The sequence below is a fragment of the Ahaetulla prasina genome, chromosome 1 (assembly GCF_028640845.1).
Source record: "Ahaetulla prasina isolate Xishuangbanna chromosome 1, ASM2864084v1, whole genome shotgun sequence".
In the NCBI taxonomy this organism is placed as follows: Eukaryota; Metazoa; Chordata; class Lepidosauria; order Squamata; family Colubridae; genus Ahaetulla; species Ahaetulla prasina.
The window spans coordinates 132,609,004-132,636,190 of NC_080539.1; the positions used below are offsets into that span (position 1 = coordinate 132,609,004).

The 27,187-nt window shown below is 38.1% G+C and overlaps 1 protein-coding gene across 2 annotated transcripts in view; it reads right to left on the minus strand.

Moving 5' to 3' along the window:
- Positions 1–18,563, minus strand: part of MYO6 (myosin VI) — a 116,009-nt gene extending 97,446 nt beyond the window's left edge. For both annotated transcript variants that reach the window (XM_058176110.1, XM_058176109.1), the window contains exon 1: positions 18,355–18,563. The gene's annotated coding sequence lies outside the window, so the exon portion shown is untranslated. The remainder of the gene's footprint in view (positions 1–18,354) is intronic.
- Between the last annotated feature and the right edge of the window lie 8,624 nt (positions 18,564–27,187).

Here is a 27,187-nt window from a genome sequence, read left to right on the forward strand (position 1 = left end):
TTTCATTTAAGAATAGTAAACTAGGATTTGCACATGCCACAACTAAGCTTCCCTGCCTGTTCAGCTAACAAAACAGGCACATAATGCAAATCTGTATGGAAGATTATCTATCCTTAGAACTTGATGCTGACTTTAGTCTCTGATATTTGTCATGGTTTCTTGTTCAAGAGATGGCTGCAGTTGCTAAATAAACTTTTCACTCATAGACACTCTTGGAAAACATGTATACATAAAGATACTACAAAGAGGTATGGTCTTGACAAACCAAAAAAGGGAGATAATAAAAATGTAAGGATTTCTTTTAGGTAGTATGAAGATGGCCATTTTTTTTGCTGGTAGGTTGAGGACAAGAAAGCATATTGTTATGTACGACTTCAAAAATATTGAAAGAAATAATGGTTACCACATGGAACAAACTGAATTAACCCTATAGCAGCAGTAATGTGACTGAAGCCATTTCAACTGCTTCTGTGGTTTATTCCATGTCAGACAAGTATTCCTCACAAAGTATATGAAAACAATTACCAGTTGAATGTCACAACAGCTCCCATTAATACCTAGTTTAGTTGGGCTGGTTAACTAGCTATTGACTAATTCTCCCAAAAGCTCTTGTACACATTGGCTTTGAGATTCATTATGAAACAATGAAAATCAGTTTCTAACCTTGAGCATCTTCCAAATTCAGTTTTAAAAGGGAAACTGAATTCAGGTATTACAGTATAGGCAGAGAACAAAGGATAAAAACAAGAACCATTTTTTAACACAACAATAAGCGTCTTCTTAGTTCTGTGTGATCTGTTTCACTTCAGGTGGGCAACCACAAGCAGATAACTGAACTACATTTGTAGATGTATTCCTTTAATCAACAATTGATGATTAGGGAAGATTGTTTATTCAAAATATACATTAAATGGAAATATACTTTTAAAATCAGCAAGATGGACAATTGTTTATAATTCTTCTATTGTCTTTTCTATCTGAACATCTTGATTTTTACGCTCTGCCCAGGAGAAAGCAATAATTCTAAAGTCTTTCTTCAAAAGATAGTTAGATCAAGTGCTGTCAGTCACTAAAGCATCTCTGTGATTTATATGTAAACCACCTTAAAAGAGTTAAACTTGTTTTAAACTGGCCTTTTCTGTGGTCCCTGACCACATCCACCAAACTTTTTCTTCAAAATATCTGAAAAACATTTTATTTTAGACACGTAGTCAATAGATTCTCAGCTGCTTTATCCTTTGAGAACTCTTTATGTAATTGATTGAGGTGACAAATGAGAAGTCACAATGAAGGCAAAACTACAAATTATGTATCGTGATAAAAAGAATTAATCTATGTCGATTAATTTGAATAATAATCTTGGAGAATGAAACATCAAAGCAAGTATGCTAACATGAGGTAGGTATTCTGAGGTAATGTTGTTTACACCACAGAAGTAATCCTGGAGTTTCCACCCACACTTCATTGTGATTCATAGCAACTAAATCTCCACACCCTGTCTTGAAATAGATAAGCATAGGTAAAAAGGTAATTATTGTATACTCATTAATTTATCAGTGGAATAACTTGCAGTTAGTATTCGTCTGACACTTTCCAACAGAGGACAAACTTTCCTGGTGTGCAGTTCATCAACCACGATCCTCTGCTATATATAGCCATCAAGCAATATTCCGAGATATATGAGGCTACTAATTCTAAAATAAGCCAGAACTTCAAGGGCTATGAGCTGATGCAGTTCTTTCATGTGAAGAGGACAAGATTATATATTAGAAAACTGTTATGGAAAACTTCCTCAAGGTAAAATGTTAAAAAGCAATTGTGTTACATTAACCTTGGCTCTCAAATTTTGAGGTTCGTTCTAAGAAGAGGAAAGCCTATAGGATATTGTAATCATATATTGCTTAATGGGGTGTTTATGACTCTAGATTATGCTAGTCTCATGTGCCATTAAAAGATGCTGCAAAACTATAATTGACATGTTCAGGTTGTAACCTACTTATTTGCAAATAACCTGGTTAGACACTGTTAAATTAATCAGCAAATCACACTACAGTATATATTATGCTTGGAATTAAAATGTATGTCTTCCTCTACCAGGAAGTTTTTACCATGTAGTATGTCTTCCTCTATCATTGGAATTAGGAATAAAAAGACTAAAGCATAAATATGAGGATTATAAAGCATGTTCTTCTTCATTAATTTTGATATTCTTTATGCTGCTTCCTTCACAGAATAGCGTTTATATATAAAACCAATCTGCTTCCTTTTAAGTGCAGCTGGATAGATGAGCAAAGAGAAAATCAAATATTATACATAATGAAATAAGATCATGTAATCTTATTTATATGATATATCCATATCTCGATATCCTCCAAAGCCATTAGTTTACAAATCTACCATTTTTAACATATTATTCATTTCATTCTGGTTGAAAAGGATGAGGTTATAAACCAGTACATATGGAAGACAACTGGTTGGGAGAAGACCATGTAATGGTTTATATCCAACTTCCCCAGCCTGGATGTCCTCCAGATGTTGGACTTCTACATCAAGAATTTTGAAACCAAGAAATTGTTGCTAAGATCTGGGACCTAAAGTTCTGACATTAGGATAAGGCCCAGATTATAGAAGACTTCCTATAGCAAAACTAGTGACTATTTCGTTAACTAAATAGTCAATTTTTAAAAATTCTATTTAAAATTTAGCCTCCTGGCTTTCTGTTAAATTAAGGCACCTGCAACATCAAGACATAGTTTAGCAATATAGTAGGCAACTGGAAATACTGAATGCCTTTTCTGTAACATCTGAATCTCCCTTGATTGTACTGCCCAGTTTTGCTGGAACAATTGCCAAATATTAGTGTAAAACCCTTGAACTGATTTTTAAAAATATATTTTTAAAAAGAACACCCTCTGCCTTCTAGATACACAAGAGAAGAAAAATATCAGCCCTAGCTACACAAATGATGCTGTTCTTCCTACTTTAATTCATGATTTCAACCTTTTCCCCTTCCTGTCCTGTTAAAAGTTTTTCCAAAACTCTTAAATCTGCCCCCCCCCCGTCAACATTATGTAAATGAGTTGCGTGCTTACAACACTTCTTCTCCAATTATGCATAACACAATCAAGTACTCCTCTGCTAAAACAAATATAGTCTGTTGTATGCAAACTGGCACACTAGTATCCCAATTGCATAAACATATGGCATTGTGGCTGGATAATATACTAAATAACTATTCCCAGACTGGAAATAGAAATATATGGAAAAGCACTTATCTACACAGCAATACCAGCCTTTGCCAAACTTATATGACATTACTCATTTTCCTTGTATGGACAAGAAAATCTATTAATTTCAGAATTCCAGCCTTCCTCTGTCTCATAAACAAAGATTCTATAAAAAGAACATAATTACATGTCTGTAAGATTCGGATTATTCTCCAGAATAATATATGTCTTTTTTTCTTTTAAATTAACATAATTTCATTGTTATAGGAATCCAGTGTTTTTCTTTATGATACAGGAAATATAAGACTTTTAAACAATACTTACACAGAGATAGACTTTTATGAGTTACCTAAGTCCATCTCTTTGGGGCACAAATATGTGTATAAATATAAATAAAGTGTGAATAAATCAGTGTAAATAAAACAAATTACACTGATTAAGATTCAGAAGGAACCCACAATTATTTCACTATTGATTTCTGCTTGAAAAGTTACTTTCTGCTGATATTTAGGGGGAAAACCAGGACAATAACAGAAATGTCACATATTTTTTGTATTATTCATGGCCAACTCTCACTCCCAGCCTGACAGTGAGGAATCTAAATCACCATGCTAACAGATCACCATAAACTAGAAAGTGAGCATTCTCAAATCGCATTTCCTTCCCATGTGTGTTGGATTAGTATAACCATGGTATGAATACTACTATCACAAACGCTTATTGATTTTTATGCTTAAAATGCTTTTCACTAGAAGAAGTGCCAAAGTGAGCCACAATAAAACAAATTAACAAAATTCTCAAAGGCACCATCCTCAAATAGGACCACCACAATATACAACATAAGAGGAAAAGTTCAATCAAAAGCCATGGCTCTGCGGCAGGCTGTTAATTCATCTGAAAAACTAAGTACATTCAGCACCAACTAGATAGGAGGGAATTGTATATTCAATATAAATAAGAAGGACTGAGGCTATTTTGCATAGAAATTACTTTTTTTATATATTCCCCGAATTAGTTTGCACAGAGAAGTCTTATAACACCCTTATTCAATAATCCAGAGGCCAATGTACAATATATCTGCTTCCAAATGAAACTAAACAAAGTTGGCCATTAAAAATCCCACTTTAAAAAAAAATACACCATTTTTTTTCTGTGTTGGTATTTATAAAATACCAACACAGAAGACCCCTTTTACTAGTCAGCCTACTGCTGCTGTATCTCTCTGAAATTGAATTTCAGAAGGAATTTGCCAGGGGATATGCAAAATCTGTTAGAAAAGCAAAATCCAATGCCCCCTGCTTTTTTTTTTTCATTTTTAATAGAAATATACAATAAGATTTTTAGAGATTGGACACTAGGGGGAACTAGAGGAAACTAAAGATTACAATCAGAGCATGTAAACTTGCCTTAAAATTACAGAATGAAGCAAATATTCTAAACATTGCATATGTTTTTTTCACAATTTTTTATTTTTGTTCAAAACATTTAAATACAAACTCCAAAAAATTATACAAAACAAAACACAACTAAGCAAGATTACACAAAAAATTAGAGTACATAAAATAAATAAACAAGACAGATACATAAATTTCCCCCCCAGATGAATACTAATAAATATACTTAAAATATAATTATCCTTCCTTCTTGCGAAGCAGGCACATGATTTATAAATTTCTAGAACAATATTTACCAAACTCAGTTAGCCTGACAAGTATCTACTATATGGAAACATAGTTAACAGGTAAAACCAACAACTAAAATTAAACTTCAAAGCTTCTGTTAGCAGTCTATTTATTGTATTTCACATGTAGATAGGAAACACATTGGACATATTGAAGGATATTTTTCAACAATGGAGTCAGAAGTTAATTTTAATAATGTCAATAGAAACATCTGCCTCTATAGAGAGACTATCTAAACGATGTTATAGAAGAAAAGAAAAAAGAAAAGAAAAAATGACACGGTTTTAAAAAGATGTTATATTGAAAATACAAAAGAAACTGGCTGATGTCTTAATAATTAAAAGAGATACGCAATGAATAAATCAAAACAAATGCTTGGATAATTTTCTTATATTGAATTTATAAAATAATTGTGAAGAATCTTGTGGGAAGGGACAAAAAAGAAATCAAGTTCTACAACGTCATGCATAGATGTTTGGGAGATGAAGAACAGAATAGTAGTTTATTTATCATCTATGACACAAAATGTATGGATCTTCCAGCTCCATCTTCCTAGGACAGTCTCTTAGAAGGACTGTGGTATTACTTTTATCCAATCCAATGCACTGCAGTAAACCCTTTTGGTATAAATTATATTAACTATTGCAGATCTACCATACTGTAGATATATTAGACTTCAGTTCTTATTATCCTTAGCCACCTTGCCAAGATACATGCTGGCTAAATAAAGTTTTAAAGCAGAATTTAACTAATTATGGCCTTGAATCCTCTGTCCGTACATTCTTCTTGCAATAACTACAGTGATTTATCCAAAGTCACCAAATTATTAACCATTTGACTGTACAAAATTGCATGAGTAAAGACATCTGAGAACGAATCATCAGTGTCGACATTAGGGGTAGTAATTATTGCAAGTAAACACATGGTTTCCTTTTTTCTTTTTGTTATTGCTCATTCCCACAGAAACATATCCCACAATGTATATGTCCCACTCAGGTGCCTGGCTGATAGAAAGGAATCGAAATTTTGAAAGTCAGAAAGTGGCTGGAATGAAAACAAAGAACTAGGATGTTATTAGAGACCCCGAACAACAGTGTTGGAGCTACTGTGGGAGCAGACGCTCCCCAATGCAGAAGTCAGTTCAAGGAGCCATTCCAGACAGTTGGTTGGCTTCTCTCATAAGGAGAAATGAACAGTTACAGTTACAGTGGGCAGGGAGCACAGAGTGGAGAAGGAGAGAACAGTGCATGAATCAATAGAAGCATCATCGGGAGATCGTGACACATGAGGCCATATCTCATCTCTATGCACACTGATTTGCACTCGGTTGCCTTCCAGATATCTCATGACCAGGAACAGAACAACAGAGCTGGAAGGAACCTTGGAGGTATTTTAGTCCAATAGCCTGCTCAAGCAGGAGACTCTATACCAGTGATGGCTAACCTTTTTGCCTTTGCATGCCAAAAGCAGGGGGAGTGCAGGGGGGATGTCACACGTGTGCGTGCCCACACCCATAATTCAATGTGCTCCAGCTCCCCCATGCATGCACATACAACCCCCCCCCTTATTTGGCATGTGATGGCACAGTGGGCCCAGTAGACCCGTTTTTTGCCCTCTCCAGGCTACAGAGGCTTTCTAGGAGTCTGGGGAGGGCTTCTGGAGGCCGGAAACAGCCTGTTTCCTGACTTCCGGTGGGGTCGGAAGGCCCAAAAATCAGCTGGCTGGTGCACACATGTGCACTGGAGCTGAGCTAGGGCAACGCTCACATGCCCACAGATATGGCTCCACGTGCCACCTGTGGCACGCGTGCCATAGGATACCATTTCAGACAAGTGGCTGTGCAGTCTTTTCTTAAAAGCCTCCAGTGATAGAGCACCCACAACTTCTGAAGGCAAGCTGTTCCACTGGTTAATTCTTCTCACTCTTAGGAAGTGTCTCCTTAGTTCTAGGTTGCTAAGGGAGAGAAAACACTCCCAGGGCAGAACAGCAAAAGGCAGTTTTGGGGCTTAACCAGCCACAGAGTAACCCTGGGATGCAAGCAGATCTTTAAGGACAAACTTGGTACAAATTATGAGTGACCTGCATTCAGGAGTGGGCAAAGGGTCCATATGTAGCTGGCTTCCTTAGCCCCTTGAAAATGCATCTCTGCATCAAAGCACACGTGTACAAAAGAACTCACAAAAATATTACTGCATATTACTCAGTAATTCTTCCCAGTAGAAGCAGGCAGTTTCAGTGTACCTATTTTCCTTCATAATTCATTACCTTTCATAAATAATACATAAAAACAGAGCTATTTTGGCCCAACTTTATTGCTGAAATTTTACTCTTGTAAAAACCCACTTACAAGCAATTCCTAGTGGCATTTCATGTTGAAAATGCAATAAATAAATCCATGTCAAATTCAACACACCAGGAGAACTAAAAGTTTATCATTTCTATTTGTCCATTAGTTTCCTCTCCACTCCTATTAGTCAGCTTTCATTAAAAATTTACCAGGCCAAAGTATCACTTTTCTATCTTTGAGGCCCCGAAGGAGGAACCTGGGCTAGCGTGTGCTATAATGGATGTTGAAGTTAAAGAGCTGGACTAGGACTGGGAGAAATTCCCTGAATGCCTTTCTGCCAGTCATTCTACCTTACAGGGGGAAACTGGATGAGCTATTCTGTATCATCTGCCTTGGGCTCCTGAAGAAAAATGCAAAATATAAATCTAGCAAAAAATAAATGTGGGAAAAGAAAATGAATAACCAGATGAGCTAAGAAACAGCTACTAGCAGAAATTATCATGAATCACAAACATTTAAAAGAAGGGGGCAGCAATAGACTGTCAACTCTGAAACAAGTGGCGTTAAATTTGTACCATAACCACTATCAGATACCTATTAACAGAGCCATATAAAATAACTTATTACCCTTGGAGAGCCAGTTTGGGCTAGTGGTTAAAGCATCAGGCTAGACACAGGTAGATCACAATGTACTCCCACCTTAGGCGCAAAGCCAAGCTGGATGACTTTTCTCAGCTCTAGAAAGTAGAAAAAGGCAAGCTATTTCTGAAAAAAGAAAAACCGTCCCAGGAAAACTGCAGGGACTTTTCCAGGGAGTTTCCAAGAATTGGATACTGTTGAATGGAAGAAAAAAAGAATATGCTTGGCAGACCGAGCCAAAGATTTGCTAAATCAACAAATAAGATAGCAGTGCAATATCACACGTACAAAAGAAAAAAGAGAAAAAGGCTGTAAAATGCAGCACATTTACAGGGCCACTCTCCACGTGAAATGTTTTCAAAACATTTCTTTCAGATGCATTGGGAATTATAGTTTCCAGAATTGTCAGTCAACCTGGCCCTGTATAGTCACTGGGCAGGAAAAGCTTGCTTTACATTCAAGCCACACTGTTTTGCTACGAAGAAATTAGGTGGAGAAAGTTGTCTTTGATCCCTGGCCTAAATTTGTTACTGAACATCTTCAACAGATCCTTGTCTACTGAATACGAAACTTCACACCAAAATAAGGGCATGGCATAGATCAACCCAACTGCCCCAAAGGGGAGGCTAAAACAGTGTTTTTTACCTACTACTGTTTCAAGTGAAAAGTACAAGCAAGGCCAACTTTCAAATACTAAGACCAAAATCAAATGCAGATTTACTAATTTTAAATCCCCTTATTCGTGGTTCTAGAATGAATTCTTATTAAGAGCTGGAAGACAATACAGTAAATTGAGATTGGCTGCTGGAGAAACCAACACACCATCAAAGACAGCTAGAGCCTAAATTTGCAGAGCAAACCAAAGCCACCACAATGATTACAGATAAATTCAAGACATTTAACTGTCAGGATTAAACAAACCTTATTACAGCGCAGCAAATGAATAAATGTTACAATGCATGAACTCTATCACACATCACTGCCCTAACTATGAAATGGGAAAAATTCCTGTATACCATAAAACAGGCTAAAGAATTTTAAGAAATAAGAATTGCTATTGAAGTTGATTCAAAAGGTGCTTTTTTCAAGAGGCAACTTGGAGTTCCTGATTTTTCTTTGAAGACATTTTACTTCTCATCCAAGAAGCTTCTTCAGCTCTGACTGGATAGTGGAGAATGGGAGGACCATTCAGTCAGAGCTGAAGAAGCTTCTTGGATGAAAAGTGAAATGTCTTCAAAGAAAAAAACAGTTGCCAGTCCAGTCCAGTTGCCTCTTGAAAAAAGCACCTTTGGGGCAACCATGACCTGGATGATTGAGAATCTCCATAGATAGGATAGAATAGAATAGAATAGAATAGAATAGAATAGAATAGAATAGAATAGAATAGAATAGAATAGAATTTTTTATTGGCCAAGTGTGATTGGACACACAAGGAATTTGTCTTGGTGCATACGCTCTCAGTGTACATAAAAGAAAAGATACCTTCACTAAGGTACAACATTTACAACACAAATGATGATCAAATATATCAATATAAATCATAAGGATTACCAGCAACAAAGTTACAGTCATACAGTCATAAGTGGAAAGAGATTGGTGATGGGAACGATGAGAATATTAATAGTAGTACAGATTTAGTAAATAGTTTGACAGTGTTCAGGGAATTATTTGTTTAGCAGAGTGATGGCCTTCGGGGAAAAACTGTTCTTGTGTCTAGTTGTTCTGGTGTGCAGTGCTCTATAGCGTCGTTTTGAGGGTAGGAGTTGAAACAGTTTATGTCCTGGATGTGAGGGATCTGTAAATATTTTCATGGCCCTCTTCTTGATTCGTGCAGTATACAGGTCCTCAATGGAAGGCAGGTTGGTAGCAATTATTTTTTCTGCAGTTCTAATTATCCTCTGAAGTCTGTGTTTTTCTTGTTGGGTTGCAGAACCGAACCAGACAGTTATAGAGGTGCAAATGACAGACTCAATAATTCCTCTGTAGAACTGGATCAGTAGCTCTCTGGGCAGTTTGAGCTTTCTGAATTGGCGCAGAAAGAACAGTCTTTGTTGTCCTTTTTGGATGATGTTTTTGATGTTAGCTGTCCATTTTAGATCTTGCGATATGATAGAACCTAGAAATTTAAAGGTTTCTACTGTTGATACTGAGTTGTCTAGTATTGTGAGAGGTGGAAGTATGGAAGGGTTTCTCCTAAACTCTACCACCATTTCTACGGTTTTGAGTGTGTTCAGTTCCAGATTGTTTCGGTCATACCACAAGGCTAGTCGTTCGACCTCTCGTCTATATGCGGATTCGTCATTGTCTCGAATGAGACCGATCACTGTTGTGTCATCTGCGAACTTCAGTAGCTTAACAGATGGATCGTTGGAGATGCAGTCATTGGTATATAGAGAGAAGAGAAGTGGGGAGAGCACACAGCCTTGGGGGGGCCCTGGACTAATTGTACAGGTATTTGATGTGATCTTGCTTAGCTTCACCTGCTGCTTCCTGTTTGTTAGGAAGCTTATGATGCACTTACAAATCTGTTCCTGTACCTGTAGCTGGTTTAGATTGATGTTGATATTACTTAACAACCAGATGCACATTTACTATTAAGTCCTTTCCACTTACAGCAAACAGGAAGCTTGTTGCAGACAGTGCACAAAAACGGTGATTACATCCCAGGTTATGATGTTCATGCAAAGCACCTAAATAAACAATATGCTTCCAAGCTGCTCAAAGGAATGCATAGTCTGCAGCTGTGCTATTTCAATAAAGTTTTTGTCAACTGTAAGCTCTTAAAAAGAGAACGATGTAAACCCTTCTTAAATGAGGCAAGTCAGTTTTAAACAAACTTTTCTCCTCTCCCCCCACACTTGGGAAATTTGACTTAAAATCATCCTAGAAATATTTCAAATGTCTAAATATATGCATACTTGAATAAAGAAATGCTTTAGCATCCGTTCTTTGACATATTTATTAGCAATTCATTCTCTCTCTCTCTCTCTCTCTCTCTCTCTCTCTCTCTCTCTCTCTCCCCTCCCTCCCTCCCTTCATATTTTTTGTTTCACTTGTCCCTGGTTTTTGAAATGGACCACAAATCTAAATCATCTTTTTCTAAAGAAGAAAATAAAGCGGTTAAGATTGACAAGAATATCTTTCTAAACCGTTTCTGCCTCTACAATGTCTTTGTGTATTCCTATAGAATATGATCTTGTTCATAACATTCATATTTCTTCTAAAAGAATATATTCTTATAACTCTTCCAATCATTTTATTAAATGTTTAAGTTTGAAATTTCAATATTCATTAACTCCACTGAATTAAGACCTACTGGAAGGACAGAAACAGCTGGAGAGAGGTAATCTCATGCGTATCCAGACCCTAAGTCCTAATAGTTGTAGGACAATGATAGCTAACCTTTTTGCCATCGCGTGCCAAAAGTGGGGGGAGACCAGGGGGGGTCACGCTCGTCTGTGCCCATACCCATAATTCTATGCGCCCCGGCCTCCGCACATGCGCCTATGACCTATTCTATTCTATTTGTCATCTTTTTCTCCCATGTCCAAAAAACTTAAAATAAATGCAAAGCAAGATCATGCAAACTGCAGACACAATCTGCCATCTCTTGTTGTAGAATTTGCACTTATTTTAAGACCAAGAGATTTTGGCCAAGAAATACAAGAAAGAATTACATCACAGTGAGGATTTCCACCCACAAGCAGAACTGTCTACTATTTTAACATATAAACCAATTATTCTTTGAAAACTTAATTCTTGGTCCCCTTCATCTTTTTTCCCCGCACAATCCCAATTTGGAGTTACATTAGATTCTATTTTCCTCAGCCTTTCCTTTTTTATATGTTTGTTTTTTACTATAACATCTAACCTAATGAATTTTTCAGAGTGTTTAATAATGAAACGAGCACAAAATTGCAGATTATTGTGCAGCAGAGTGCACTTCTTTTTCATTTTTCTTTTTCCTTTTATATACACTGAGAGCATATGCACCAAAGACAAATTCCTTGTGTGTCCAATCACACTTGGCCAATAAAGAATTCTATTCTGTAAATGTGAAAATATTTACAGACCCCTCACATCCTGGACATAAACTGTTTCAACTCCTACCCTCAAAACGATGCTTCAGAACACTGCACACCAGAACAACTAGACACAAGAACAGTTTCTTCCCAAACGCCATCACTCTGCTAAACAAATAATTCCCTCAACACTGTCAAACTATTGATTAAATCTACACTACTATTAATCTTCTCATCGTTCCCATCACCCATCTCCTTCCACTTATGACTGTATGACTATAACTTTGTTGCTTGTATTCTTATGATTTATATTGATATTGATTGGTTCCTGATTGTTTATTTGAACCCTATATGACTATCATTAAGTGTTGTACCTTAGAATTCTTGATGAACGTATCTTTTATTTTATGTACACCGAGAGCATATACACCAAGACAAATTCCTTGTGTGGCCAATCACACTTGGCCAATAAAAACTTTCTATTTTAATCCTAATCCTAATTCTAATTCTAGTCTAGTCTAATCTAGTCTCTCTAAGCAGCCCAGGTTAGTTTCTATGCAGGCAAGGGTTGCAGAAAAAAGGGTTGAATGAAAACATAATATAAACCATTTGAAAATGAGCTCTGTACTCTTCACAAAAAAAAGTGAGCAAAGTCTTAACACGTAAAGCCTGGCGTACCTTTGGGCCACCTACAAGCTATTGAGAAGCTATTTTTCTCAAGAGGCAGTACGAGCTTGCCTGACTTAAAAAGCTAAGCATTCCAAGAGGCTTGGAGTGGCAACAGAGTTGCCTCCTTTTTATACATATATCAGCACATTTTTATCAGTCCTTTCATTCAATAGAAACTAAACATACCCCAGTCCCTGTGCCCATTACTTTATTTCCAGCTTGCAAAGATCCTTGATAGCCACATGACCTTGTCTGAAAGATATCAGCCAAATATGTCCTCTCTTTAAAAACAAATGAGAGGGGGGAAAAAAGAATAAAAGGTTGGGGCAAAAGAGGGTGGCTCTTAATTAAACTATTTCCTTTTCTAAAGAAATCATTCTTTATATCCCAGTTTTCAAATAAGGCCTAGGGTAAAATCCAAGCGGAGTTTTCCATTATTAGGACAGCATCAACCAATAGCAAAGGGGAGGAGTTATCACATACAACAGAACAGCTTCTATCAGCAAAAAAGAAAGTGTGGGGGGGGGGGAGCGGATGGCAGTGATCCAACAGGGAGATATTAAATCATTCACTATAGATTCACCATTTTAATCAGTTCTGTAGAGGAAAAAAAAAACAATAATACAGATTGACCCGAATTATGCAATGAGCCATGATATGGCAACTATGGCTGTTAGCCAAAGTAGATGCCTTCATGCCTAAGCATAAGCCATTTAATTAAAGGAAGAGGGGAGCAGTAGAAGTCCAATTAGATCCCATCCTGCCACCCTCTGATGAAGAATAGAAACATCTATATCCAACATTATGATGATGATGATGATGATGATGATTTTATCTATTCAGTCCTATCCAATTCTTGGCCATTCTATGGACCAGGTTTATCCACATCCACATCTTTCGATCTTGCACCACTTCTTTGAGTTTTTCTATGCTGTTGTTGGTGTCAACTTTAATGGTGTCCAGCCATCATGTTCTTTGGCGGCCTGGTTTCCTTTTACCGTTATGTCTTCCAGACATAATTGCTTTCTCCACTGAATTCCCACACATTACATGGCCAAAATAAGTGAGACGCAGTTTGGTGATTTTGCCTTCCTGTGACATGTCTGGTGTTATGCTGGTCACCTTTCCGGTCCAAGGAATATGCAAGAGCCTTCTCCACCACCACAAATGAAAACCAACATTATAACATCACAGAATCCAGTGAGCAGAACAGGTATCTGTGCCAATTTCCGTGCCATCACTTTGATAAAGGTTAGTAAGGATTATCAGATACTGCTTTGATCATCTTCCAGCCAACACATTGTCCAAAACGAACTCTCAAGGAGGGAAAGGTAATCCTCGCTCAACAACTGCTCTGTTTAGGGACCAAAATAAGGACAGTATCAAAAAAGTAACTTTACAATCAGCTCACAACTTACAACCAACTCACACGACTGATGCAGCATCCCCATAGTCATGTGATCAAGATTTGGGCACTTCGCAACCATCACAGCGTTCCACAGTCACATCATCACAATTTCCATGTTTCACAACCAGCTTCTGACAAGCAGAGTCAATGGAGAAGCTGACAGTAAAATAGAAAGTCATGATCACATGATGTCACGTTTAATGACTATGGGGGAAGTGGGGTTGTAAATCCGTTGTCATCATGTGATGTCTTGTTTAACAGCCGTATCGCTTAGGAACACAGCTGCTGGTCCCAACTGTGGTTGTTAAACAAAATTAGTGATTTTGATTCTGCTTGGATCCCAGACTTCAGATTAGGGTTATGGATAAACATAGATATGTCCTTCTATTTTTGCAGATTGAGATAGTTTCTGCTTATTAATCAGTAGCAAGACTCTCCAATGCGTATTCCTCTGCGTTAAGCACAATTTACATAGTGACACTGTTAAATCAGTTTATTTAACCATAACTTGCTAAATAAGGCACGTTTGAAAAAGATCAGAAATGCTAAGTCATAAACGATTGTTAACAAGCTACCGTGGCTGTGGTCACACAATCCTACAAACCTGAACTAATTGAACCATGTTACAGCTTAACACACATAAAATCAATCTTTATATTCTTGCTGCATGCATTTTATGGTAAGTACAAGTAAGAATGGATCCAAATTACTCCCTTCCTGAAGTTCAGTGAAACTTTACGGCCAATATGTAAAGAACAAAGTTCCCTTCAAGGTGTAGACAAAATGAGAAAGTTACTTAACGGTTCAATTTTAAGCAAAACATATTTCAGAATCATTTATTCCCTGTGGAAATTGAAAAAGGTCACTAAGGTTTTTCAATTGTGTTGTTTTTGAACTTTTACAGTTACTGGTTTGGCCTCTTGGATATTCAGCAACTTAAGAGAGTTTTGTGGTTTTTCATGTAACAAACTAAAACTAAACTAAAGGTTTACAATATTTTCCCCCATTTCAACCTGGAGAAAAAGTAGCAAGTGAAATGGTTTATCATCTTTTCCATTTTTTCCATTGATTTACTTCTCAATGAAGACACCTTTGCTATTTTTTAAGAAATCAATTTTAGGTTCAAAATAATTGTACAATTCTATAAAAGAGGGAGGGGGAGAGGGAGAGGCAGTGTTCAAATAGCCATCAAGAATTTATAACAGTATTCTACAGTTGGGAGATCTTTTGTTCCAGAAAGTAGATTGGAGAGCAAAGTATCACTTTTCAAAGGCCTGTTAATGTGTTTTACTTGCAGCACAAGAAGACTTCATTCAGATGTCAACCTTTGTACTCTCCTGAATTTCAGTTCAGGTTCACGGATCATTTTACAACTTAATGGTTTCATGAGCTGTGTGAAAAATTATCTCACTTTTCAGAAATGGCCTTGTTTTCTTTTTTTTTCCTGGTGTATAAATTGCAAATTTAGAGATCAGATGCCGAAGCTGTGGTTAAAAACTGAACAATATTTCATCTTCTAAATCAATTAATGCAACACTTTGGTGGTGGTTGTTTATTTTCTTCTGTCCAAAAGAGAAAAGCACTTCCCAGTCATTTTACCGCTGGGACCTGCTTGCTGGGACCTGAATCTCTAGGGAAAATTCTGTATGCAAGTTTTTTATAGCAACAGGTGTGTTTCTTGCACACACCACTCCCACCCTGCATTCAGAGCCTTTTGGGATCCTTATTCATATATTCAAAATACAAGACTTCTATCTAAATAGTTAAAAAACCAACAGAAGATTATTTGCAATTTCTATAAATATAAAAAGTAGCCAGATAAGTTGAAAAGCATGTGGAGGTTCCAAAATTTCCAAATAGTACATGTTCTTGTAAATACTACAAATTTAAGATAATTATCAGTTATTTTTCTTCATCCAATTCAAAATGATTGTTGCAGTTTAAAGTACAGTTTCATAATTTCCTGCTGTTGGTTCTCACCTTGTCAAGGGTGTGCTATACAGCAAATTACAATTGTCCTGTAAAGACCTCATATTTCAGCCTTCCCAAATTGGTACCTTCAAAATACACTGGCTTATCGATCAACAGCTATGCAGGCAGGGTGTGGTTAACACATGAAACTAAATTTTAATCATTGTATTGCTTCTTCAGCAATAAATCACAACTCACTGGATTCACAAAGAATCACATACTACACCAAAGCCAAGCTTATGTCTTGATATATCAGCACCAAGTTGGAGTCAGGATTGTCCATTTTGTTTTGAAGCATTCTCCCGTGCATCAAATCTCCACGCCATTCATGAGAATCTTTAAAGGGGAAAGTTTTTGATGTAATATTCAATATATTATAAACTACTTCTTTGATGAGGAGGGTTTCAGTTAAATACCTCAGGACATCAAAATATCTGGTCAAGCTCACAATTTTATCTCCTGTACACAGGACAGAGCAGACACGGAAGTATGTAAATGTATGTATGTGACATTTTCATCTTAACAGATCAAACTTAGAAATGAATAAGTTCAAGTGAGCTTGGTGTTCAGATAAACAACAATCTTTCCCAAACAACAACATACACCCATTCCATTCACATTTGGATTCCACCCTTCTTCCTGTGACAGAGCTGACAAAATCATCTCTTCTGATGTTCAAAAGACACCAGGCAAGCTTCAACTCCTCATCCCAAAACGGAAAGCTGCTCCCTGTGGAGCCATGCCATCCCTAAACTGCCAAGTTTATTCTGTCAATCACACCTTAGAACATAGTCTTCAAAGGACAGTGGCACTTTGCCTTTTAATTCCAGCAGGTAAACTACATTAAGCAGGTGAAGTGAGCAAAGAAAAAAAAAGCGTCATTCATTCAATGCAAGCACATCTCTTTCTAAATATTTTGAGAAAGTCTGTGCTCTACTGGCACAAAGGTAAAAAAAAGTCTACCTTTTCCCTGACTGCAATAAATCCCAAAGCATTTCCTCTTTCCTTCTTTTTCTTCTCTGTTCTGCCTTTGGTCAAGGCTCAGGATTTTTCTTCTAACAATACAGCATGTAACACAACTTGTGTAACACAAGTTACACACTAATCAGCATATTCTGAATGTGTTCTCCCGTGGCATGTTGGTTTTTAGGGAATAAGTACTTTATAGTACTTTAGGTGAAGTACTATCCCTCTGAAGAAATCACCTTTGAATAAGGTTGGCTCCTGATGCTGAAACTGTTTTTAATATTTTGCAAGAGTTTAAACTTAAGAAGCACCTAACTTAAGCCATATGACAAAACATTAAAAAAAACCCATAAATCTCTCCACCTCAATTGCAAATACCAGTTAGTTGGTAAGATTAGATGATTCTTCCCTTCTATCTTAAATGTTTCCCTTACCTTATTACTTCAAGGAAGCAAACTGAGGGAAGAATTGGAAATTATTTCTTTTGAAATAGAAAGAACTTCAACTTTTTCTCTGGGTTAAAAAAAAGTTTTGCAACCTCTCCCAGCCCAATTACTTCCCTACCCAGAACAAATACGCCATTTAAATGCTAAAGGTGAGTCATTATTTTTCAATAATTGGCTTGTATAATCATATATAGTATTCCTATAGCGTCAGTTTCTTTCAACCTGAAATTTTCCATATACATTGAACTGTAACTTCCATCATTTCCACCCAACAACTTGAATAAAGAGAGGAACTTATACTCTTAAGTATCTGAAAGGCACCACATTGGGGAAGACTGGAGACAAGAGAATAAAAAGGCATTTATTTTACAGTATTTAATTGACACACCTCGAGGGCCAACAAATAAAACGCCTCCACACCTTCGAGGATACCAAAAAAAAAAGAATTCACACTGGCTACAAATGCTTTTGAAGATGAATGCCCCTTTCTACTGGATCCCTGTATCGTGAATCAAAATAGCGCTGGAAGGGACCTTGGAGGTCTTCTAGTCCAACCCCCTTGCTCAAGCAGGAGACCCTATACCATTTCAAATGAATGGTTGTCCGATCTCTTCAGGATAAGAGATTATTAAAGTCTCACCTTATCCTGAAAAGTACCGAACCAAATAGAAACTTCTCCGAAGCTTTTTAGAAGACCTCCTTAAACTTTTTTTTTTTTGGGGGGGTGGGGGAATTCCCCAACCTCCACCTGTCCGAACATCAAACCAGAAAGCCCCGGGGCAAGATCGAGGGGGAAGCATCCAGGAAAAGATCCGAAGCAGCTCAAGAAAGAACCAAAGGCAGCAAAGAGACCGGGTGAAACGCGTCGGCCGGGAAAGAGGCGGGCAAAAAAAAAAAAAAAAGTCGGGATGTAAAACAGGGAAGCGGGACGAAAGGCAAGACGCGCCGGCGGGTTAATCGGGAGAAGAGAGAGGAGAGAGAGAGGAGGGGCCAGTAGTTCCGTGGCGGCTCTAGTCCGGCTGCCCCAAAAGTTTTACCTGCCACGACCGTCGCTCCGTCCTCAGCTGATGCCGCCTCAACTCCAGCGCTGCGCGGCTCTGAGCGTTCTCTTCGCTCCGCCCTCGCGGTCTCCAGTGCCAGAGGCCGGCTTGCATTGGGCGGAGTCTGCTCTGACCTCACGGAAGGGAGGGAGGGAGAGAGAGGACAGGGGTGTGTGTGGGGGGGGGGTAGAGGGAAGTACTGAGCGAGCCCCGGCTGCTTTTAGGACTAAATACCGTGTATTGCTAGGCATGCGCAGACAGAGGAAAGAAGTTTAACGCCCTTTTTTTTTTCTTAAACCCTGTTGTTGGACCTCTGATGGAAACTGCGCACGCCGTGAAGAACTCTGGATAGTGGAAACGCTGGAAGAAGGGGGAAAGGAGGGGGGACGGCAAGCGATGGTTGCCCGGCAGAGCATGCGCAGTCGCTTGGCTACCGTCGGCCTTGCTCCGAGGATGAGAAGATGTGACCGCTTGTACTGGACTTCGTTGTGTGTGTCTCCCCCTCCTCCCCCCGTTCCTAATGATTTTAATTCTCGTTTTCAAGAATAGATTAGACATTCATTTGCCCGGCATGGTATAGCAGAGGGTTGGACTAGAAGACCTCGGAGGTCCCTTCCAGCCTTGTGATTTTAAGACTTTTTATGACTTCTAACTAAGGCGCCGCCGGGGCTCCAACGGAATGCAAAACTTTCCGCTCCATTTCCCCCTTTTTGCAGAATTCTACAGGCGTCGAGGTCAGAACAGACCGCGTTTCACATAGTTTAATCGCGGAAAAGACATCGATGCAAAGCCGGCTGAGCCGCGCGGGTATTTCTCCACCGATCCGGTCTCTTTTGCCTCCAAGGGCGTGCAAATACTAAGTTACATCGCAATTGAATAGAATTCTTTCTTGGCCAAGTCTGGTTGGACACACAAGGAATTTGTCTCCGGTGCAGAAGCTCGCAGTGTACACGCAAGCAACAAGTGATGAATCACAATCATAACGCAACCATCATGATTGTGGACTGTCATCTGTCAGAAATGGTGTTGTAGAATCTCCTGCTTGGGCGGTGGTGGGAATGGACTAGATGACCTACAAGGTCCCTTCCCTTTTGTTATTCTGTTGTGCTGTCCTGAAAAAGACGGCCAAGAAATGTTGAAAAGAAGCCGGCTTGCTTTGCGTTCCTTCGGTTTGGAGAAGTCTGTGAAAGCAGTTTGTTGGATGGCGAAGATTCCTCTTTACCCAGCGATTTCTGTATATAGGTTTTTTGTGGGAATTGCAGGAAATTGTTACTGAAAGAATTAGGGAAACTTCTAGTGCGTGAGTACTCCAACGGGACCCCAGCCAGACTTAAACATGATAGGCAAGTAAATTCAGAACCTCCAAAAGATGTACAGACTTAGGCTGCTCAACGTCTCTACAATATTGAACAGAATGCCTCCCTAACTCCTAAGTTGTTTAATGGGATCAAATAGTTAAACGGTAGTATCATGAGAACACATTATTAAATTAAATATTAATCCCAGCTGATTTAAAAACATAAATGGGAGCACCCAAACCTTTCCTAGTCTATTATTCCAGAGGTGACTAATGTATAGGATAGAGTGCCCAATTCTTTTTCCCTATGTGGAGCCCCTAAATAAGTAACACCCACTCCAATAATGGCCTTGAAATTTAGTTGTTCTATTTAGCCTAAAATTAAAGTTCTCTACATTCTGTTTTGTGGGGACCAGGGTCCTGATATATTATGCATTTATTTATCCATAGCTGTTCAATTAAGTGACTCTGGGTGGCTTAACAAGTCTAAAATTATAAAACAATTTAAAACTTATTAAAACAATAAAAACATCCACAAAGTAAATAAATGCAAACAATAGCCATGATGATTAACCAACTAATAGTAAAGCCAAATAGAAGGGGTCCGAATCCCAGGCTTGGGCACATAATCAGATTTTCATAGCTTTGCAAAAAGCCAACAAAGTTGGGGCCATTTTAATCTCCCAAAACAGAATATTCTATAAGGCAGGGGCTACAGCAGAGAAAGCCCATCTTCTCGCCAGTCAAAACTCTAGATGATGGATTTGCAGTGTGGCCAATCTAATTGGATTGGACAGATAGACTCTTTTAGAAAAAGACAGTCCTTTAGGTAACACAGTTTTATATCTTGTAGGGCTACAGTCCTACACCTTGTAGGGCTTTAAAGGTGATAACCACCACTTTGAATTGCACCTTAAAACACAACAGCAGCCAGTGCAGCTGGCGGAGGAGTAGTGTCAGATATATCATGTAGCTGGCACCATTTATTATCCATGCAGCTACATTTTGTACCAGTTGTAGTTTCCAAATATTCTGGAGTATTTTATTATTTCCAAGTGTCATTGTTTTACTCCAAGGGCAGTTAATGTTTCAGGTAGATTTTGTAGAATGAGATTCATTATTTAGTAATAACGCTCGAGAATAACACATCAACTGACATGTTCTAACTTGTGTTTATGTTACATTCCATAAACATATATCTATGACACTACAGTTAAGAGAGAAACAGGAGGTCACAGCACTCTGTATAGCCAGTTCAAAAAAAAAAACATTTCCTGCAGCACAAGAATGTAGGTGGTTTTGTGTGGGGAAAATAATACCATCAAAAATACCATCCTTTCTCGACTGAAAAGTTTTTCCTTTGGTGGAAAAAAAAAGGTTGGTGATTGTTTTAACACCACTTTTACTTACATTATCTCTAAGCAATTTGGTACATATAGGAAGTACACGCACAAAGGAAAAAGCTTACTAAAGTAAGATTTTATTGGGGAGAGACAGAAGGCTGAAATTTAGGAGAAATGACAAAAAGAAACCAGAGAAATGCAAGCTGAGTCAATAATTGCCTAACTCGGCCAATTCTATTTTGAAGAAAGAAACTGCTATGAAGCTTCTTCTGGCACCATTTACTCAGTCAATGTACAAATGCACTAACTCCAATCATTATGAAGGGAAAATTTTTAATGTTCTCAAAGCATATTCCAGATTTATGAACTCCTTTTCAAATGTTCACATATGTGCAAAACTGTCTTTAAGTCGGTTTTGACACCTGATGGATGGATACCTTCTGCAGTTTTCTTGGCAAGATTTTCAGAAATGGTTCTTCCTTAGGCTGAGAGAAGTGACTGGCCAAGAACACCCAGCTGGCTTCGTGCCTAAGGCAGAACTAGAACTCACAGTTAGCTTAACATGAAACTAACCACTATATCAAACTGGCTCTCATGCCTTCTTTTCTATCCAAAAACACCAATTTAATTAGGTTCTTTGGAAAGACCTGGCCTTTACTCAGTGCAGTCAATATAGGCTGTATTATCTAAATCTGACACTATACATAGTGTTTCAAAAGTTTTAACTTTTAGTACATCCTATATAGAACTATGGCTTCTTGGGGATCATCAAAAATCTCAAATCTCTTGTTCCCATATATATTGAATCCCCAACATTGGATATATCAACTGGACATTCTGAGAATTATGCCTATACTTTTGGAAGACATTAAATTGGGGAAAACTGTACTAAAAGAATTTTTCAGTGGCTATTGGAATAAATGCTTCCTTTTGAGTGACTATAGGAATGTAAAGAAAGCTGCTGGGAACGGTTGAAAATGCTGATCTGTTATGTGCATCACAATTTCATTAACAGTTTTAGAAATGTCAAGTAAGTCAGAGAACATCAACAAAACACTACAGGCGTTATATGATTCTTCCAAAAGGCATCTCTGGGATATTTTTTTAACTTGAACAAAATGGCACAAAATAATGTTAATGTTTCTACCTGAGATTTTGCAATACTTTGGTGAAAAATCCTGTACGATGTAGTAGTGATGGGCTGAGATGTTAATTAAAAAAATAAAGTTAATTTTGGCACCATGCGCTATCCCCTATCAGATTACTAGAGAATCCATATTTGTGGTTAGATCTCAATCCTGTAAGTTAAGAGTAATTGTTCACTTATATATTGTAGGATATGCAAATACAGTAACTTGGATCAAAATAGTAGAATTTTGAAAACTGAGAAGCAAACCTTATTTTTTGCAGTGCTATTGGTTGGCCTCCAAAGATAGATTAGTAGAAACAGTATACGGTAGTATTCCAAATACAGGTAGTCCTTATGAGACTTATGACCATAATTGAGCCTGGAATTACAGTCCTAAGTCATTGTGGACGTTACATGGAACACCACATAACTAGAACTGATTTTATGACATTTTTTGTAGTATCCATTAAGTAAACCGCATAGTCAATGAGAAAATCCATTTTATCCATTATGGGAAGTTTTTACCAAATGCTGGAATCTGGCAAAATGTTTTCAGTGTGGTGGGAGGGTCTGTGGTAACTTCAAACAGTCGCTAAGCAACTGATTGTAAGTTGAGGACTATCTGTGTGACACACAGAGGCAGGAAAATTATATATTAAATTATAAAATTTTCTTCAGAATTGTTCAATAAACATTGAAATGGAGGAAGCCGACAATATAAATTGTGAGCAGCATCTACTGATCACAAGCTTAGAAGCTGCAAACAGCTACAGAGGACCATTCTTTATAGTTTCTTCCCTTAATAGACATTGTAGATATAAGGTAAACGGTAAAGGGTTCCCCTCACACATATGTCCTAGTCGTTGCCGACTCTAGGGGGCGGTGCTCATCTCCGTTTGAAAGCTGAAGAGCCAGCGCTGTCTGAAGACGTCTCTGTGGTCATGGGGCCGGCATGACTCAATGCCAAAGGTACACGGAACGCTGTTACCTTCCCACCAAAGGTGGTCCCTATTTTTTCTACTTGCATTTTTACGTGCTTTTGAAACTGCTAGGTTGGCAGAAGCTGGGACAAGTAACGGGAGCTCACCCTGTTACACGGCAGCACTAGGGATTCGAACTGCTGAGCTGCCGACCTTTCGATCGACAAGCTCAACGTCCTGACCCCTGAGCCACTGCGTCCCTTCTATTGTAGATATAGATACATAGTATTTGGCTAGTTTTTGTGACTTAAAATATCACAAAATATATTATTAAATATATCAGTTATGCTGACTATTTCAGAGGCCATTTCTTTCATCTCCCAAAATATTGGGGAGGGGGTTTGTTTGAGTGAATGTTCTCCACCGCCATTTATTGTTGTTTTTTTCAGTTCAGCATGACAGATAGGCCTTCCCATTCACCTCTATGAGCAGGATAATAGATTATCAAATACTTTATTTAGTTATTAAATTTATATGGCCACTCATAAGAAATTATTCTGGGCAGGCTTCAGAAAGAAAGAAAAAGTATAAAAACAATAAATAAATCTGCAATGTAAATATTTACTAGGGAGAGAGAGAAAAGGGAAGCAGATCCAAGTAGGTGGTTAATCCTGTACCACAGGACAGCCAGGAGGGTGATCAATCCCGTCTGCTCAGTCCAGAATTTCCTGTGTTGTTCAAAGCAGCCCTGAACAAGTTTATTTCCTTTCTATCTTGGCACGTGACCCTTCCAGCTGACATGTACATTCCTCAGTCATTGTGGAGAAAGGGATTTCAGGATCTCTTTGTCCAGGGACAGAAAGACAAGCTTAAAACAATGTCTCCCCCTCAGATGGCACTTTTCCAGTCACCATAGAAGTAATATCATTTATATGGCAGCTCCAAAATCAGAGACAACCTATAAAGTTTGTCCTTTCAACTCTGGAGTTTCACTTCAGGCATTTCGTTTTCTTCAAGTTTCAAAGGAACATTTGGGACGAGGTGCCAACAGTAGGCCAGGCCTACTTAATTCTTGAGGTGTGACGTGGGTATGAGGAAAAGAGCCCAAAGGATTCTTCTAGAGATGATTACAGTTAACCACTTGTCTTGGCTGCACCCATGTTTATTTTTAACTCGGTCTTCGGTGACCTGCTTATTTCCTTGTTACTTCATTGGGGCTAGCTGGGGTGGGGACCGGGACAAGAGAGGTGGGGGTTGCATTCCAGCAATTACAATTAACATAATAGAATTTAGAATTTTTTTTTATTGGCCAAGTGTGATTGGACACACAAGGAATTTGTCTTGGTGCATATGCTCTCAGTGTACATAAAAGAAAAGATACGTTCATCAAGGTACAACATTTACAACACAATTGATGATCAATATATCATAATAACATAATAACAGAGTTATAATATAACATAATAACAGAGTTGGAAGGGACCTTGGAGGTCTTCTAGTCCAACCCCCTGCCCAGGCAGGAAACCCTACACCATTTCAGACAAATGGCTATCCAACATTTTCTTAAAAATTTCCAGTGTTGGAGCATTCACAACTTCTGCAGGCAAGTTGTTCCACTTATTAATTGTTCTAACTGTCAGGAAATTGCTCCTTAGTTCTAAGTTGCTTCTCTCCTTGATTAGTTTCCACCCATTGCTTCTTGTTCTACCCTCAGGTGCTTTGGAGAATAGTTTGACTCCCTCTTCTTTGTGGCAACCTCTGAGATATTGGAATACTGCTATCATGTCTCCCCTAGTCCTTCTTTTCATTAAACTAGGCATACCGAGTTCCTGCAACTGTTCATGTTTTAGCCTCCAGTCCCCTAATCATCTTTGTTGCTCTTCTCTGCACTCTTTCTAGAGTCTCAACATCTTTTTTACATCATGGTAACCAAAACTGAATGCAATATTCCAAGTGTGGCCTTACCAAGGCATTATAAAGTGGCACTAACACTTCACGTGATCTTGATTCTATCCCTATGTTTATGCAGCCCAGAATTTGTTGGCTTTTTTGGCAGCTGCTGCACTGCTGGCTCATATCTAAATGGTTGTCCACTTTTATTTGATTGCCAGAAAAAAAAAGAGTTTTTTGGGGGACTTTGTTCTGACCAGGCCAAGCAAATTTTCCTTCTCATTTCTCGCCCTCCATTCTTTGGGAATAATGCAGGCTCTGCCACCCAGGAAGAGCATCTTAGACAGTGGAAGCCAAGTCTACTTTCATCTATTGGTCAGCGTGTTGGCAGCATTTCCAAGACTTAAACCTCTCCTCCCTGTGAGAGTCCTGTGTGTGTGTATTGTGTTTATTTTGTGTCTGTACTCAGGAGACTTAATCTTTAAGAAATAATGTATTAGATTCTCCAGAAGCTTAAAATAACATTTGCAGAGTTCGTAAAATGATTTCTACGTCTGCACACCTTTCCTTTTCCTTTAACAAAAGCAAGCTTAAAATTAGTTTTCATTTATTCAGCGGAGCCTAACATGAACTGGCAGGAATATAAATAAATCAAAAGGATACTAAAGAGGCTTTTGGCAGCTAATGCTGTCCAAAGAAAGAGCCAAAAAAAGAACACATTAATTCAGCTTTACTTTTGCTTGTGCTAGCAATAAAGCACGTTCTGGTGCATACTGGCCCCCATGTGTTGGCAAGAAAAAACTTTGAAGGCAGCCATTAAGACAATACTAGTAAACTTAAATAATTTTCTATCCCTTGCTTTTTTCTATCTCAGAAAATGAGTAAGACCTCATTTACTTATTCAATTAGCAAATCTTAAGAAATTCCACTAAATCTGCAATACATTATTTCTCTAATTATAGAACCATTATACTTCCACCTTATTGCTTCTTCCACATATCTGCAGGCAAGAAGATATGGCGGTGTAGGAAGGTCAAATTTTAAGAATTAATTTTTACAAGAACAAGAAACTTAAAACAAGGAAGATACATGTTTCCTCATTCCCAGTAGGTTCTGGGTGACATCCAGCTAGTATCCCTCCAGCAGCAGCAGAAAGATGTGGCAGACAATAAAATATTTTTTTAATCATTTTCCACCCAGCATTCTTTCACCCTGAAAAGTCCTTCTCTCCTGAAAAGTCCAACCACTACAATATGCTTTGCAGGGCAGGAAAACAAGTCATTGCAAAATGGGCTGTCATCTTCCTGGTGTAATTTGAAAAAGATTTCTAAGAGCTTCAAGGGCATGGTTGGTGATGTCCTGAACATGAACAAAGATGAAATTTTCAAGTCGTGAAAGGTTTAATGTATTTTATTTTACACCTACGGTTGTGAGAGAGAGAGGGAGGAAGGAAGGAAGGAAAGAGAGAGAGAGAGAGAGAGAGAGAGAGAGAGAGAGAAAGAAAGAAAGAAAGAAAGAAAGAAAGAAAGAAAGAAAGAAAGAAAGAAAGAAAGAAAGAAAGAAAAAGGACTGTCCCAATGAATTGTGGAGCATAGGCTACATGGCCTACCCATCATATGGACTGAAAGGAAATGGCAAAATGATCTCCAAACTTCTTGTGCTTGTTTTGGAAGGATGCTGTTGTGTATGTCTCTGTTACTTGAACATGTCGTGGAGGAAAGATAGGAAGTAGCTTTATGTAACACTGGGAAAGTAACTGCTAAGATTTCTGTTGAAAAAAATGTGAAAGGCATGCAATGCTGCTTTGAAAGTGCAAGTGATCAATATACTTCAATCACGGCATTCATGTATGTAGATTCATAGCATGAAGCAACAATGTCAACAGATGCCAATATACTTGTATTGTGTGTATTCTGTTGCTTTAGTGTCTGAACTGGGACAAAGGTTTTTCCCGTATTTTGTTTCTGCATCTTGTGCCGTAGTGTTGCTTAAATTGTTTGACTTCTTTACCCATATTCACAGTATTGAATATCATTAACACAGGCAACCCTACCGAAATGCATAGACCTTGGCAGTGGCAGTCCCTTGGTTTAAAAAGAGTTATCATAGGGGGCTCTGAATTTATAGGGCTACCAGAATATTGCATTTTTGAGCCCACTTGTATTTTAAGTGCTCCTTTGATTATTTAGAGCTGAACTTGCAACCAATTTTCACATTTCGAATTTGATTTATGATTAAGTTCTTTAGGATT